Source organism: Marmota marmota, unplaced genomic scaffold (assembly GCF_001458135.2).
Source record: "Marmota marmota marmota unplaced genomic scaffold, marMar, whole genome shotgun sequence".
Lineage (NCBI taxonomy): Eukaryota > Metazoa > Chordata > Mammalia > Rodentia > Sciuridae > Marmota > Marmota marmota.
Window position 1 is genome coordinate 7,047,917 of NW_026000079.1, and position 16,113 is coordinate 7,064,029.

General features: G+C 36.6%; 1 protein-coding gene across 2 annotated transcripts in view; it reads left to right on the forward strand.

Moving 5' to 3' along the window:
• The window catches only part of Otud7b (OTU deubiquitinase 7B), a 53,219-nt gene continuing 37,106 nt past the window's right edge, over positions 1 to 16,113 (forward strand). The window contains exon 1 of one of the 2 annotated variants that reach the window (XM_015503029.2): positions 1 to 95. The gene's annotated coding sequence lies outside the window, so the exon portion shown is untranslated. Of the gene's footprint in view, positions 96 to 1,262; positions 2,997 to 16,113 lie in introns of those variants that run through there. The other variant, XM_048814929.1, reaches the window with a different exon arrangement.

Sequence of the window (16,113 nt, forward strand, 5' to 3'; positions counted from 1 at the left end):
CCTCTCCCGCCTCGAGGGTCGGTGCCCGTCTGACCTCGCGGCTCCTCTAGGCGCAGCCCCGACGGAGACATCGCACAGTTGGGAGAAGCTGACTGGTGAGATTTTAAGAAGTCCTCCCAGAACTTTGCCGGGAGTTTTCTTTTTAAGACTGCAAAGCCAAGAATTAGCAGCATTTTGACTTATTTCCCCTATCTTTTTATAAGTACGGTATCAAATGCTTTATTTAGAAAATCAGAGGCTGGTGATTTTTCAGTCGTTGGCTTCTACTGTGTGTTTAGGTGGTCGTTGAGGAAACTGAATCCCTTTGTCTTTCGGGACCGATTTCAAAGGTGGGAAAGACTGGTGTAGAGAGAAGAGGTAGTGGTGGGACTAGCCCCAAAGAGTACTTAGTCCCGCAATATTTTAAAGACGTTTTTATGGTATATAACTTAAGTTGACGTTACATTCCTGATGGGGTAGAGAAGTCTGCAGGGAATTAGGCTGGGTGGCCAGGGAGAATCAGACTCAGACTTGTAGTTAAACATTTGCTGTGCATAATTTACAGATGAATACATTATAGACAAACAGTGAAGAATTAATTACATTCTTTGTTCTTTTTTTTTTTTTTTCAAGCAGGTCTTTTAAAATTTAGTAACCAAGCTGGTGTGTGTTAGTCTATTGATTTTTTTGAAAGCTGAACAGAACTATAAAGTAAATTAAATTGATGTTACTCATGTATAGGCTGAAAAGCAGTCTTCATTTCCACTAGCAAACTGGCATGCCTCAGAGCACCTCCTAGACTAAGTAGCCAGTTACTATGTACTTAGACATTGCAAATGAATACAAATATTAGATCATACCAAGAATAATTGAGAAGATAAATATGCTGAAAACATATTTCAAAACCAAAATAGATTTTAAAAAAGCCTTTCCTCCCATTTTGGATTATCAGCACCTTTCTGCCAATAATTATCCATTAGCATGCATAATTCAGAATTGAACAAATATTTCTTTGGACATTACACATTAAAGCAAGAAGGAAAAATGAAAGTTTCCAAACTATTACTGATTTTTGTTGGTGTTGCCAGATTTGATTTATCCCTTTCATTTAATACCAAAGTCTCCCTCAATAAATAAATAAATAAACTTTGCCAAAGAAAGAGCTATATGAGGGGCTGGGGTCGTGGCTCAGTGGTAGGGCGCTCACCTAGCACGTGTGAGGCCCTGGGTTCAATCCTCAGCACCACATAAAAATAAAGATATTGTGCCCAACTACAACTAAAAAATAAATATTAAAAAAAGAAAGGGCTATATGATAACTTGTGTAAGGCAGGATGACCAGTAATAAATGCTAATTATTAGAATTTGGTGTTTTGTCATCAACACCTTAAAAGTGTTCTGAATCATTAATTGCTTAGTATCTACCCCTGTTCACCTTGTTTGCTTGGTGAAAAAAAGATTTCATTTAGAGACGAAAATCTCATTTTTTAAAATCACTATACTCTCCCAGTGTCTTGCTTTATTCTCCATGAGTTGGTTGGTGCCAATATGTGTAGATTCGGCTTATATCTGTATCTTGTAACTTCCCTTAGCTGAACTGCATATATTAATCTACGGGGTATGATTAAAAGGTTATGGTGGGATACTTCAATATTAAAAATGTTTTCACATTATTATGGGGACTCTATGTACCACTTATTAAAATTTTGGAGTTCCTGAATATCTCAAGCATGCTAAAGGAAAATGGCAGAGGCCAATAACAGTGAGTCTGTTTCTGTGTATATATAGGGAAATACGCCTTCCTTTACCCACTTACCCCATTGAAGGGAAAGACCCTCTAATCATGCTTTGAAATGTGACCTCAGTAACATCCTTCTTATGGGAACTTAGAAGCTGTGGAATAGCAGACTGGAATTTTCTCAGTAACTCCTGATAAATTCAAATAATTAAACATTTGTATAACTGGGGCCAGGGCACCTACTTATAATCCCAGCAGTATGGGAGATTGAGACAGGATGATCACAAGTTGAAGGCCAGCCTCATCAACTTAGTGAGGCCCTGTCTCAAAAAAATATAAAGGACTGGGGGATGTGGTACAGTGGTAAAGCACTTCTGGATTCAACATCCCTAACCGCCCCTCCCCCATTGTGTATTGAAAGGAATCTTGAATTATGTTGATTTTTTTTTAAATATAGAGAGGACTTTTTCTTCTTTTAAATTAAGCTATCATAAGCTTTAACATTTAGGAAACAGCATATTAACAAAACCAAGTTTAATGTGCTACAAGTTTGTAAGGGCTGACAAAACGTGAAGTAACAGTTAGATAAACCAGGGGCGATTACTGAACTAGTACATTTTGAAATGGACTTGGGAGGCTATGGATTAGTCATAAAGAGGTATAGACTATGGAATCAGACAAACCTTGGTTGAAATCTTGGTTTGATTTTTTTTTTACAATGTGACCTTGGACGAGTTACTTCTCTATCTGTAAAATGAATATGAACATTCAAGTAAATGAAACAGTTTTTTGGTGTTAGGAAGAAAAGAAAGGATCATCCAAATAGAAATTATAGAATTTACAGAGTGCAATGATGGTGTGAATGACTAAATTGTGTGTGTGGGGGGTCATGAGAATGCGAATATGGGTTGGTCAGGTCATGGGTAGAACAGGCAAGAGGGTGAAAGGACTCAGAGGCCAGACTGTTGGATGTTGATAGAAGGGTCAATAGAATCATTGTAGGTCCTTGAACAAAGGATGAATTTAATGAGAAGTATTCAGCCCTTTGGTCCAGGAACTCAGGGACAAGGAGTCAGGCGGGCACCGGTACATCGTGACTCTTCTGCTTCTCTTCTGTACCATTTTGGCTTGAAGGGATGCAGCAAGGAGATATAAGATTCCTCATAGAAGTTTTTGTATTTACACACCTTACTCTGCTGATTTCTGCTTGTGCCCATCGAACAGTGAACCAACTTGTGGGGAAATCTTAAGACTATGGCTGGGTTCTCAAGAGCTTATGGTAAGGAGGGTATTATATTTCAAAGTACATTTAACTCTTAATTACTGCTACTAACAGGGAACACTGGTATAGAAATTCAGAATTTAAGAAATTTCTTGCTTTTGAAAATGCATTATATTTTTTTTAGTCAATACACTGCACAAATTATGATTTCAATTCATTCATCCTGTGGGTCTTGGAATGATTCCCTTTCATTTGTAATGTTATCATAGGATATTTGGTCTTACATTAAACTCTGAACAGATCCAAAAAAAAAAAAAAAAAAAAAGAAAATGCATTATATTTTAACCCAGATTTATCTTAGGATTTTAGTGAAGTTGAAATGAGATTTACTTTTCTAAAACAGTTTTACCTGATGGTAAGAATACAATGATGGCAAATAGCAGATAATCTTGAATTAAAGATTTGGCCTTAGAAATCCACAAGGTGAATAATCAATTTGTGGATAATTAAGACTACACTATCCAGGTAGATGAGGTGGTCCACGCCTGTAATCCTAGCTGCTCAGGAGGCTGAGGCAGGAGGATAGCGTGTTCAAATCCAGTCTCAGCAAAAGCAAGGTGCTAAGCAACTCAGTGATACCCTGTCTCAAAATACAAAATAGGGCTGGGGATGGGGCTCAGTGTCTGAGTGGCCCTGAGTTCAATCCCTGGTACCTCCTCCTACCCCCAAAAACCAAATAAACAAAAAAAGACTGGACTATCCTGAGTATATTAATGTAAACTAATTTCTTTTCAAAATCTGAGTAGGTCCAGTGTGGCCTCTCAGACTGTCTGCCTCATGCCTAAGAATGATTGGTAGATGATGTTCCAGCCTGAATGAGCCTTTTACTCACAATATCTGGAGGAATCTCACTGCATTATGCAGCATTTGAAGATTAAGATGTTTTTCTCAAAGGTCTTGGGATCTGTAGAGGCTCCTTTAGATAGCAGCTTCACTGAAAGTCTGTTAGATTTTTCCTTCTCTTCTTTGAAAATATGGTAAATTAAAAAAAAAAGGAATAGGAAGTATATACTTGTAAGAAGTAAAAAAAGTACAAAAACCAAAAACAACTTTAACCACTGTTCTTTTAGTTGACTTGCTTTACTTTATTCCTGCCGCCCCACCCCCGCTTGTAGTTCATTACAAAACTACATTTGTGATGTCATGAGTACAGGTTAGTACCTCCTGAATGAGGAGATTGTAGCAATTCTGAGTTGGAAATTAGAGGTGGAATAATAGGAAAATCTTATTTTGTATAGCTAGATTGAGATTATTTTTCAACTGCATGTTTTAAAGATTATGTCTTATCCCTTTATTTCCTCTCAGAAATAGTTTTGGATAGGGGGTGACCTACTATGAATTCAGTTCTATACTATTGTGCAGAGGATTAGAAAAAAATGACAACTTTGTACACTTGAGTTTACAGTCCAGTTGGAAGTAAGGGAAATAGGAAGGAATGAATACCTGTTGATCTTCTGTTAATATGCTCGACACCTTTTAAATGTGAAAATATATTATCAATTACATAGGATAGACCTAGGTATTTTGGTAGAAGAATTCGAAGGTAGTTATCAATGTTAAATCTTTAAAAAAATCAAAATATATGAGGTACTAAGGATAATAAAGATCATTCTGTTTTGAAGCTGAAAGGAACCAAGCAAAATCTTGAAAATAGGACCATATCTAAGATGTTGTTGAGGCAGTGATAAGACAGACATACACAGCAATCAAATGTAGTGGGTTGGTTAGTTTGGAGCTATATTGTGTGGGGTCTTAAAAAAAATCAAGTTTTTAAGTTTACATTTTAAGTGATAGGAAATAGGAAATCACTGAGGATTTTGATTAGGATAGCAATACGATGACAGTAAGACACAGATTGGCTTAGAGGGAAGGGAGAGTGTCACCAGGAGTGTGTGAAGTGACGAGGCCTGAGTTAAGATCTGTGGAGGCTGGAATAAGAAGAGTGGAAAAAAGACTCAAAAAAATTGAAATTAGTGAAGGCTTGGATATTGAAGATCCAAGAGAGTGACAAGGCAGGTATGACCATGACAAAATAAGTCTGGGTGTCTGAGACATTGATAAAGAAGTTAGAATGTTTCCTCATTTTTTAGGAGAATATGATTAGTTCTTTGGAACATACTGGATTTAAAGTGGATGAAATGTCCAAATGAAAGTTGTTCTGGTTGTGAGAGTTATGAGCCTATAGCTGGGATACAGGTGGGGTTAACAAACCTGGAAATGTAGTTTTGCAGTTATTCAGCATAGATGTGGTATCTGTAGCAAGTTCTCAGAGAACTAGAGTTTAGGGAAAGAGAGGAAGGGCAGAGATAGTGGTACTGGTACACCTCAACACAAACATTCCCCACTGTCCAGGCCATCAGAATTGGCTCTTCCTTCTCCTTTCCTGTTTTCTGTTCTACTCCATCCAATAACTGCTGGATATCTCCTAAGGACTGTAGAGATGGAAATGGGTCAGAGTCTCTACCTACAAATTATATAACGGTCTAGTGGGATGAGACAAATGTGTAAATATATAGAGGGAATGATGTGTGATAGATGCTGCAGTGGGGGGAATGTAGGGGCCCAAAGGCCAGTTCTGCCTTAGGCATGCAGAGATTGGAAATAGCCTCCTGGAGGAGATGACATTTGCAGCTGAATCTTGAAAGATAAGCATGTTCCCTACAGAAGACTGGGGAGAAGTCACTTCAGGCTAAGAAAGTAGCTTAAACAAAAGTTTAAAGGAATGCAACAATCAAACTTTTTTTTTAGTAATATGGCTGGAGGAGAGGGTTGGAGGGCAAGGATAGGCTGGGGGCATGGATAGTAAGTAGTGTTATCTATTTTGTGTTTGTGCTGGGGATTGAACCCAGGGCATGCTAGCCATGGCCAGTAATTGATGAGCCATTTAAGGATTTTTTTTTTTTTTTTGAGTGACAAATTTCTTATCCAAGAAAGATTATTTATGTTGGTAGTATGAAGAGTAGATCGGAGCAGGACAAAGCAGAAGAACCTTTTAGTAACTTCTTTATGTTTAACCATAACATTTTGTTGAGGGTGATCTTGTTTATAGAATCAAAGAACTGTATAGACTATTATGCTTTCTTAGTCTTTCTCATTCATTTTCAAGAAGGATATTTGAGCTTTTTACTCTGGATCATAGAAATAGTTTAGTAATGGCTTGGTCTAGAATTCAATCTTCAGTGGCTGGTATGTGTTAGATGATTAATAAATGTGTTTCTCCCATGTCCCGTTCCAGTGTTTCATTCTGCCACTTTACATTGTATTAGAAGACAGAGGGATTCTGTCCATTCTACTGTCCTTTTTAACCAGTCCAAAGTGTGAACCCTGATCTCTTCCTAGGTTCTTGAATGAGGAAGACCTACCCTGAGAGTACCTTTTGGAAGAGGGATTTTGGCTTGGGGCAGTTGGTTTCCCTGGAGTGGGATGAATAGTATATTAGGATTCTTCAGCTGTAATAATTCAGATGTTGAAGAATGTCAAGGTATCTGTGTTATTGAGTTTCTATCTCTCCTGCTGAGTTCTCTTCAAGTTGTTTTCTTTGTTCTTTTTGTGGTATTGAGAGTTCAACCCAGGGGTGCTTTACCACTGAGCTGTATTCCCAGCCTTTTTCATTTTATTTTGAGACAGAGTCTCCCCAAGTTGCCTAGGCTAGCCTTGATCTTGTGATCCTCCTGCTTCAGCTTTCCCAGTAACTGAGATTACAAACCTGTGCCACTTACAATTGAAGTTTTCTTTTAAACTTAATTTTGTGCCAGTGAAACTTTAAAAAAAGATAAATAGGCTATGAATTATATAATGCCAGAGAGTACATTTTATCCCCGCCCCCAAACAAGATTTGTCATTATACTCAGATTCTTTCTTTGAATTTTTTTTTTGTGTGTGTGCGTGCGTGTGCGTGTGTGTGTGGTACTGGGGATTGAACACAGGGCCTTGTGCATGTGAGTGAGGCAAGCCCTCTACCAACTGTGCTATATCCCCAGCCCTACATTTTTAACTATAATGGATTTTCATGAAGGGAAATCGGTTTTAGAGTGAGAATTTGGATTTTGATTTTGGGTATTTTTGCTGGGGAAAGAACAGAATAGAATGTATCTTAGAGTGTCTTAGATTCTCCTGGAGGAAGTTGGGACTCAAGGGACTATAGAAAAGTAGATACCTTCCATTGATGGTCTTCCTGAAAACTTGACTGATCTGTGATTTCTTTATTCTTTTTTCTGAGTTTTGTCAACATCTTCCCCAGAGAAGGGCCTTGGTTTGGAAACTGTCCACTTTAGCAGAGCTGCCAATTCTTAATTCTTTCTCAAGTGGGCAAGGGTACATTTTGTTTTTGTTTGTGAATGTTTGGGGCAAGGGAGAGGAGAGAGGAGGCACAGAAAATCTCCTCACAGTGAGTTTTTGTCTGAATTCCTGTGTAGCTGGAAGTTTCCTTGGCTTTGTTTTGGGGGAGATGACTTGGTTACACTGGCATTTAAGTTATGTGGAAGGTGGTTCTCGCTCCCTCAGCTATCTGATTTAGAATGGCAATAAAAACTTCCTTCTTGTCCAATATTGTCAGCCCCCCTCTCCACACTGTTTTAAGTGCCTTGCCTCTTGTGCACACTGTGTAAGGGATGGGAGAGCCCCTCTCTAGCCTAAAGCTAAACTAATCAAGTTTCTTTAAAGTTTAGAGGGAATCGATAACTACTCCTCTTGTTTTTGTGTTAATGATTCCTCTATTCTTCCAGTTATCTGATACTTTCTTGATTTATTTATTTATTTTTTTTTAAGAGAGAGACACAGAATTTTAATATTTTTTTTTTTTTTTAGTTTTTCGGCGGACACAACATCTTTGTATGTGGTGCTGAGGAGCAAACCCGGGCTGCACGCATGCCAGGCGAGCGCGCTACTGCTTGAGCCACATCCCCAGCCCCCTTTCTTGATTTAAAAATCATACGTAATGTGATATTTCAAACATTTAGAAAATTTTAGGGGAAAAACCCCAAGCAGATAAATTTGACCTCACATTCCAAATTTGATGATCAATACATTTTATATTTGTTTTAGACCTATAAAATATAAAGTGTTATAGATTAGCTGAAGTTCTGCCCTCCCTTCCCCTTTGTTAGCAAGGGATTTACTGACCTGAATTTGTGTTTATCATTTCATGTTTTACATATTTTTTCACATATATTCATAAACAACATATAGTTTTGTTTTGAAATCTTACATAAATGGAATACTATAATATCCTTTTACAACTTTTTCTCTAAACATTGTTTCTCAGATGTATCTACATGCAGATCTAGTTTATTCACCTCATCTTTAAATCTCTATTCTATTGCTTTGTTAAAAAAAATTTCCTACCTTCCTTACAGTCTCAGTGTAAACTCTCTCTTCCATGAAAACTTTTCTGATTTTTTTTTTTCTCTCTAACAGGGTGTGATCTTGCCCACTGCTGAATCCTATCATTTTATTAGTACTTGTCATGTGGTATTTGTACATTCTTGTAGTTTGGCTTGTTTGTGCTGTTGGCATGCCTCTTCTACCACACTGTAGTCTCCTTGAAAACAGATAAGTGTACTCTTTAATCTTTGCATCCCTTGTGGGGCTCGCCACAGTAACTTAACTTAGTCATAGTGACTAAATAGGTAGATTAATGAATAAGAAATTAAACACCATCCTTTGTGTTGTTGAATTGTTAGTTTAATTTTGAATATTGGGGTGACCTCCATATTAAAGACGCTTATAAAGAAACATTCAGAACTGGAAATTATATTGAAATGTACATAAATGTTGAGAGCAGTCAAGATTAATTTCCTTGACTGGAAGGTGAGAGCAAACATTCCTTGGAAAATGAAACGGGAATTGATAGGTGATATCATCCCAATGGGGAAACTCCTGGGAATTGATCCTGGTGGCTTTTGAGGCAGTGTGTTCTGTGGCCAGACTCATTTCACTAGCTATCAAATTCTGCTTTTGTCATCAAGGTCTTGACATCTTCATTGGAGATGGGCATTTAAAAAAAGCAGCCTATCTGTTTACTTGCTAAATACTGCTGAGGACCAGTAAGTCTTTGGCCTCTAAAGAAGAAAAGCCTGATAAACAACATTCATACATACATAGGTACATACACTTTTAACCACACTTTTCTTTTTTATTGATGAGGCTAAGTTGTTTTGAAAGCTTCAAATGCAGGTTTTAAAATTCTTTTAATTCTTCAGTGTGTAGTCCCAGTATAACATTGTTTTGGCCTCATAGTAAATCTCTCTATCCTCATTAAATATTAAGGTGATCTACATGAAATTGTATTTGGTAGGTTAAAAAGCAGTCAAATATTGATAATTTTGTATGTTTAAATTGAATACATAGTCTTGATTTCTTTTTGCAGTTCTTGAAGAATGGCGTTATGGGCTTTTTTTGAAGTGGATAATCCTAAATCCATTTATACTTCTAAAGTACATTTCTGAATTTTAATTCGCAGCTAGCTTTCTTTTGCAGTTTTCTTTAGCTCAATTTTTTTATTATTATTTTATTTGTTATACTTGAACATGATAGCAGAAAGCATTTCAATTCATCATACACAAATGGAGCACAACATTTCAGTTCTCTGGTTGTATTGATGTTGAGATTCATGCAATCATACATGTACCTAGGGTAATGATGTCCATCTTATTAGTTCAAATTTTTGATAGAATATTTTTATTTCTGAGTATACATTTGGTGTATTTGAGAAGGTTGTAAGAATTGTTAGCTAGAGTAGGCTCTGGAAAATAAGCCTGAGATGTGAATATCTACATGTAATTAATTGAGTTGAGTTTAATAAGCTTACATTTCCTATAAGTAAATAACTTTTTCTTCTCCTTTCCTGCCAGCCCCATGTCTCTTTCCTAGCCTTCATAAGGAAGATCTGGTGACAGGGAAAATCATGGAAGATAAAATTGCCTGTGGCTCTTTGTTTTTACTGAGGACTTAATAGGGAAGGTAGAGATTAAGAATCCTCCTCCTAGGTCCAGACCATTACAGTGTGGTTCCCAAAACTATTCTTAGGGAGAGGAAGCAAATGTTTAAGAAAGGAAAGGGAACAGAAACAGTAAATAGCAGGAATTAGTAGATATCTGTTGCTTACTGATATTATAGAATGGGATTCAGGAACAGTGGCAGATGGAAAGAGATCAGTGTAAAATGTTTAAATAGATTCTGCTTATTCTCATCCTTAAAACCTGGTTTAGGATTCTTTATATTCCTTATACCTTGACTATGTCAAACTTAATATCTAAACTACCTTCTACAGATACCTACCTGGGAAATATCTTAAATAGACTAGTTTTGGAAATATTGGTATTGGGTTCTAAAATAGTTCTTTGAAAAGTCAGGGTTATTTAAATAAGTTGGTCTACTACTGCCATTTGAATCATTAATAGCTGATGTCAAAGGAAAAGGAGATTTCTCTGAGGATTTAGTGTTAATACATTGAGAGCTGGGAATAAAGCTGAGTGATAGGGCACTTGCCTAGCATGCATGAGGTTCTGGGTTTGATCCCCAGCACCATAGGGGAAAAGAAAAAGAATAATAACCAAAAAACCCTGATATTTTACATGAAATAGTCTAGTATAAGTACTTGAGGCAAGACAATAGCAAAATAAAATGCTAACAAAAATATGTTTCAGATGGCAAGTTCTCATCTGTTTTTAGAACTTTCCTGTTCTATGTGTTCTTTTGTGAGCATTCGCTTTTGTCTCCTTTGAACTGAGAGCTCACCTGAATTTTAAACCATTCATTTCTAAAAATTTCCATCAGTGGTAAGGGACAAGATAAAGAATCTTCTTTGACATGAAGGATGCTTGGACTCTGTTGTTTACTGACCAGGGGTTAAAGACTTCTTCTCAGAACTCTGAAAATAGAATTTGAGAGTTACACTTAAGAGTTGCTACACATAGGCTCTTTGGTTGCCTAAAATAAATTCCTGCTATTTGACACAAGGTAGCTTCTCATTTTGACTACATTAGATTAGTTCTTTCTCACATCATCTTTGTATATTTTTTGTAATATACTAGTTCATTATGAAAATTAAGGTTATACAAATGTTCCTTGATGCTTGCTGCCTAGTTGAGACTGTAAATTCCTTTCTACTGCACATCTGTTATGTACTAGAATCTGGGCAAGATGTACTAAGGAGATGCCAATGAGGTGTTAACCCAGTAAATAAACAAATAGTAGGAGAATTGGTCTCTTGAGAATCAACATTCTAGGTTAAAGACATAATTACATATACATAAATGTATATATAGAATAAAAGAAATAGAAACAAATACAGGTTATATAGCAGTGTGTGTGTATCATCATCATGTAGTATTTTAGAACTGAAGAGTAATTTGCATATTGTCACCATTTTCTGGGTGAGAAAAATGAGGGCCAGAAAATATAAATGGCTTGTCCAAAATAATAGTTACTATCAACAACAAACATTTTATTAGATATTTTCTCTTTTAAAAGTTAGGCCTCAGGTGTGGAGTTAGAAGTCATCAAGAACTTAATAATTAGTTGTGAGTACCGAATATTTACATAAGAGATAAACAGTAGGGCTGGGGATGTGGCTCAAGCAGTGGCACGCTTGCCTGGCATGCGTGTGGCCTGGGTTCGATCCTCAGCACCACATACAAACGGAGATGTTGTGTCCGCTGAAAACTAAAAAATAAATATTAAAATTCTCTCTCTCTCTCTCTTTAAAAAAAAAGAGAGATAAACAGTAATATGAAAAGTCATGGGTACTAAATACTAATATAGTCATGTAGAATTATGTACAAGTTTAGAGAGTATAGTTTCCCTAATGAAGAAAGGGGGAGAGATTTCAAAAGAAATAGATTTTGATAATTGATTATTGTGGAAAAGGGCTAGGTAAGGATAGTATACACATTTTCAAATGAATTATAGCTATAGGGGAACTGAGATTACTTGGTTTCTGATACATCTCTACAAAGGGATACTTTGGTGGGACTCTTTCTTTGTACAGCATAAAATCTAGTCCAACTTTTCTAGTTAGTACTGAATTCAGAGAGTTTAAGTAACTAGTTTATGTTTGCATGCTTAGTAAGTGGTAGAACTTAGTGTAGAGCCATTCTTTTTACTGTCATTCAGGGTTCTTTGTCCTATTTCTTATTTCTTAAGAGGATATGGGTCAAGTGGTTAAAAATACAGTGCAAGAGCCTGGGAAATGAAATGGGAAGTTGAAGACCACATTATGATGAGGTTTAACCACAAGCTGTTTCAGTTCTCTATAGGTTTTCCATATATTTAGACATCGAATGTGTATACTTATGTTTATAATGCTCATAATGCAACAGTGGTCTGGGTTTCTTAGAGCTGTCTTCTGAGATTTAGTTCTGTGTATTCAAGGGAAAGATTCCTTCCAGTTTGGGATTTCAGTACATATTCTCTTTGACTTCCAGTTTCTCCTTTGCAAGTGGGTAGGCCATTGGATTAACAATTTATGGGTTAAGTCTTTTTGGATCATTAGCCTTTTTTGGAGTAAAGGAAGGGAAGACAGTTTTGGACTCAGATCTTCCAGACTTATTTACCTGTCAATAGTTAAGAACAATTTACTTAAAATAAATCTTATTACCTGAGAAGGAGAGTAAGTACTGTGAACCAATTGTGAACCTATTTTTGTTAATAGGGTCAATACCCTTCTGAAAATCCTTTGTAATATGTTGTTAGTTTAACATGTAGTTACTACTCCTTCTTATCCCTCTCTTCTTTTTGGCCAGGCTTTTATGTGGTAAGAGACACTTGAGGATTCAAAATAGTATTTTCTGAATCAACTAACATTTATTATGCTCCTATTGAGGGCCTGTTCCTGTGTTGAATATTTAGTAAAGACTAAATATTGCCGAATTTTAAGATTAGGTCCCTAATAGTAAACATATTCCAATGCTTGGCTTGTATAACCCTTATCCCATCTTATTCTTTGTCATGGCTGTTTCTGTTACTTCTGACCTGGAGTAAAGGGAGGAAAATTTTACTATTTAATTCCAGGACCAACCCTGAGTTATACTATGTGCTTTATATAGAACCTCATTTAAATATTTGTCACAATTCCATAAGATATTGTTATACCCACTTACAGATTAGTTCATTCAAAATATTTAGTACTATGGTTCACTACTATTTATGATTTATGTTTAAGGTGCCAAGGATATCATAGTGAATGTCAGATGAGTTTCTGCTAAGGCATAGAGAAGTTAAATAACAGCCAAGGTTACAAGCAAAAAAGTGATAGAAGATTTAGATATAGCTCTGATGGATTCCAAAGGGAATGCTGGTAACATTATTATATTATGTTACCATTTACATATATTGCATGTCCTCTGTAAATATATAAATAAGTCATAAAAATAGGTGGAACCCACAGTAATTCTTTATTTAAAAGGTTCATGATGAGTGCAAGAAAACTGTTGTGGTGCAGTCGAAGCGTACCTACCCAGGGATACTTTTCCACCCTCCTACTTCTTTTTCTCCATTCCCTCTCTACCCCCTCATACCTGGGTATAAACTGGGCAGTGTGACCTGCTTGGCATTTGGATGAGTTTGTGTTTTGAGGACTGTTTGTTTCCTTGACTTCCTGTAAGTTCCTTGCCCACTCACAAGTTTTTTCTTGTAGCACAATGGTGAGTAATGTGTTGTTAACATTGTAATGTTGTCATGCCAGTTGGAATGTGTGTTTTTTTTTTTTTTTTCTTTTCCTGAGTTCTTTTTGATGAGTATATAAATGGGGACACTTGGGTAAGACTTGGCTTCTGCAGTTTATTCAAATAGCAAAACTTTCTGTTTTCAGAATTCTAGAAAAGAAGTGTGTGTGTGTGTGTGTGTGTGTGTGTGTGTGTGTTTCTGGGGATTGAACCTAGGATTCTGTACTACTGAGCTACATATCCAGCCCTTTTTATGTTTTATTTTGAGACAGGGTCTCACTAGGTTGCTGAGACTGGCCTTGAACTTGTGATCCTCCTGTCTCAGTTTATCAAGTTGCTGGCATTACAGGCATGCACTGCCCCTCCTGGCTAGAAAAGAATTTTGAGGTTCAGAAGAATATAAAAATTTAGTATCTTCTGCCTAGCTGAAATCAGTTTTGTTAGCATTCTAAGTTTATTCTTTAGCTTGTGTTATCAAAGAGGGTGCTTATTTTAGATTATGGCCATTATCACCACATGCCTACCTGAGATGGGTGGTATTTTATTCTGGAGTTAGCAGTTAGAATCAGGAAGAAGGATTTTTTTTTTGAGCATTACCTAGAAGAAAGCATTAACAAATGCTTAGGCACTAAGAGGGAGGAGCTGAATTCCAATAGGAATTGAATTCCAATTGAGTTTTAGAGATTAATTAGGTGGGATCAAAGTTGCAAGTATTAGAACTATTTGGTACTTGGGGTCCAGTCCGTTTAGTATTGGGGATCCAGGAATATCTGGGCATAGCTCATGAGATTAATGATGATTTATGTACATGTGTCTAACTTATACATAATGTATGATACTTGATAGGTACACAGTAAACGTTGGTTAAATCTTAAAAAGGTACTTGAGTGCTGAATGTTGTCAGTTTGTCTTCCTAGGATGGCTTCCTTGTAGTACAGTCTCCCCCCCCCTTTTTTTTTTTTTTTGAGAAGTGGGGGGGGTCTCACTATGTTGCTCATACTGGTGTGTCCAGCTCCTGGGCTAAAAACCACCCTATCTCAGCCTCCTAAGTAGCTGGGACTGCCGGTGTGGTTCATCCCTCTCAGCTAAGTATTTCTTCTTTGGAAAGATGTTTATTAAACATTTAGCTTTGAGTAAAGCATTTGGCAAAGTAATTGGGTAACAAAGATTTTTAATATTAGATTCTTACAGAGATTATAATATTAACTTTACAGATTGAATCAATTGAACCTCTTATTTAAGTGCATGATTTAAGGGTACACTTGTGGCTTTGATAAAGTCAGTCATATGATTTTTTGACAGAAGTAACTTCTTGACCCTTTGGTTCTGGTTAAGCTGGGTTTGATTTTTGATGTTTGAGATAGTTGCCTATGTTATTTCCTTTTATCCCCTCTCCATTTTTTTTTTCAGTGAATGAGCTAATATATTTGAAAGTATTTTGTGAATTGCAAAGCAAACAGTTGTTGCTGTCACTACTACCACCACTGAAAATAATAATGAGATACAACTCATTCTTAGAAGGGTTGGTTTCTTGGATTAATTTCAAGGAGAAAGACTCAGAGGGCAATGAAATATTTGCCAGATGACTAATGTACTTTTGTATTTTTCATGGAAGGGAGAAGGAAAAGCAAAGACCTGTCATTCTAACTTGTCCTGGTGCTATGTCATTGTGAAGGTTACTTATACTACTTTGACCCAGTCTGTATGATGCAAGAAAGTTTAATAGGATTTGTCATTCTTTACTTTTGAGGCTTATTCTACTGGAAGCGTCTGTCAACATAGGAAATAACTCCTCCCAATTTCAGGGTAAGATTATTCACATTCCTATAATATGGATCTTTTATAATAGATAATTACAAAATGTATTAGTCCAGATCAGTATCTGTATGGACTTCCCTTTGGTAAGATTAAGGAAACAGTGCCTTTGACTAAAATATTTGCTTGAATGTTGTTATCAGAAGATTTTACAAGTCAGGTGTGGTGGTGCTTGCCTGTAATCCCAGCAACTCAGGAAGTTAAGGCAGGAGAATCACAAGTTCCAGGCCAGTCTCAGTTATTTAGGGAGATCCTGTTTCAAAATAAACATTTAAAAAAAAAACGAGGAAGCTGGGGATGTAATTTAATGGTAGAGCACCCCTGATTTAAATCCCCAATACCAAAAGGAAAAAAAAGCAAAAAGACTTTGCAGTCAAACTGGGCATGGTGTATTCCCAGGTACTTGGGAGCCTTCGCCAGGAGAATCACAAATTGGAAGCCAGCCTTGGCAATTTAGTAAGACCCTATCTCAAATTAAAAATAAAAAGGGCTAGGGTATGTAGTTTAAGTGGTAGAACATTCCTGGGTTCAATCCCCAGCATTGCCGGCCTCCCTCCACTCCCCCTGCAAAAAGAAAAAAAAAAAAAAAAAAACCCACCACCAAACCACTGTAATGTCTTTTTTTTTTTTTTTTT